At 57.6% G+C, this 1085-nt stretch overlaps 1 protein-coding gene across 6 annotated transcripts in view; it reads left to right on the top strand.

Moving 5' to 3' along the window:
• Positions 1-568: 568 nt before the first annotated feature.
• Lepr (leptin receptor) overlaps positions 569-1085 on the top strand; it is an 86754-nt gene continuing 86237 nt past the window's right edge. For 2 of the 6 annotated variants that reach the window (XM_015484897.2, XM_048815217.1), the window contains exon 1: positions 748-904. The gene's annotated coding sequence lies outside the window, so the exon portion shown is untranslated. Of the gene's footprint in view, positions 905-1085 lie in introns of all 6 variants that reach the window. The other 4 variants (XM_048815221.1, XM_048815216.1, XM_048815220.1 and 1 more) reach the window with 4 other exon arrangements.

The raw sequence follows: 1085 nt of genomic DNA, 5'->3' as shown, positions 1-1085 counted from the left end.
AGAACATAATAAAAGTGCATTTAGCACACTCTCTGGCACATAACATACCCTCAATAGAAATGCAGTAAATAAGTAAACAAATAAATAAGTGAATATTTTGAGCAGAAACCAAGAAAAAGGTCTATTTTCTTTGGTGTTGGAATCAGACTGAACCAGAAAATATTTTCCCCCCACGTCAAATATTATTGAATTTCGGGATCGAAGAATAAGTGGGCATTAGTTCACCTCTCCTCTCAGATGCTTGAGTGCCCTCTTCCTCCTTCCTGACCAGGTGACCAAGATGTTGGCTGAAGCATCTTTGATGACAGGAGACTCACTCCCTCACAACTTCTGGTCTTTTCTATTTCACTTTCTTTCCCCACTCCTCCCAATTATTGAAAGCTTTATGGTTGGCATTTCCTACACCTGCTGCAGCAGAGGTCTTGGAAGCCTAGGGGTGGGGGAGAAAAGGGGAACCCCAGTGCCACGCTCAAGTCTGAGAGCCACTGGTTCAAGGGGGGAGGCTGTGGCTGACTCCCCGAGGAACTAGCGACGCCTTGATCCCGCTGCGTTGCCTCTGTTCTCCGCCTTCCTGCTGGCAGGGGGTCTTCCTTCCCGAGGTCAACTCCCTGCCGCCACCCTGGTCACCTGCGCGGCCGCCCGCCCTGCTCCGGGGGTCCGCTCCTCCCTCCCTGGAGCCACCACCCAGCTCCGCCCTCCCCGCTCCCCAGCCCAGCCCGCTCCTCCTCAGCCACTCCTCCCCACACGCCCTCCTCTCTGGAGAGTTTCCCCGCACCTTCCGCGAGGAGTTCGGACACGGCAGCCCAGCGGAGCCCACGGTCAGCAGAGCGCTAGCGACGCAGGTGCCCGAGCCCCGGAGCCGCCGCCATCTCTGCCTCGGTAGGCATTGGCTTTCTGGATCAAGGTAGGACCCAATTCCCTGCTTCCCTCTCCTCCACCCTTGCTGTCACCCTTCCTGCTACGGGAAGCTCTGGAGCGGCGCGTTGGGGCGCGTGTGACGGGCGCAGAGCCCTCGGGGGACTTGGGGACTGGGTGTTCGAGGCCAGCCTTTCAGGGTCTCCGAGGGGCAGCAAGCGGCGGGAGCG

The sequence above is a fragment of the Marmota marmota genome, unplaced genomic scaffold, assembly GCF_001458135.2.
Source record: "Marmota marmota marmota unplaced genomic scaffold, marMar, whole genome shotgun sequence".
In the NCBI taxonomy this organism is placed as follows: Eukaryota; Metazoa; Chordata; class Mammalia; order Rodentia; family Sciuridae; genus Marmota; species Marmota marmota.
This window is presented reverse-complemented; position numbering and strand designations above follow the sequence as displayed.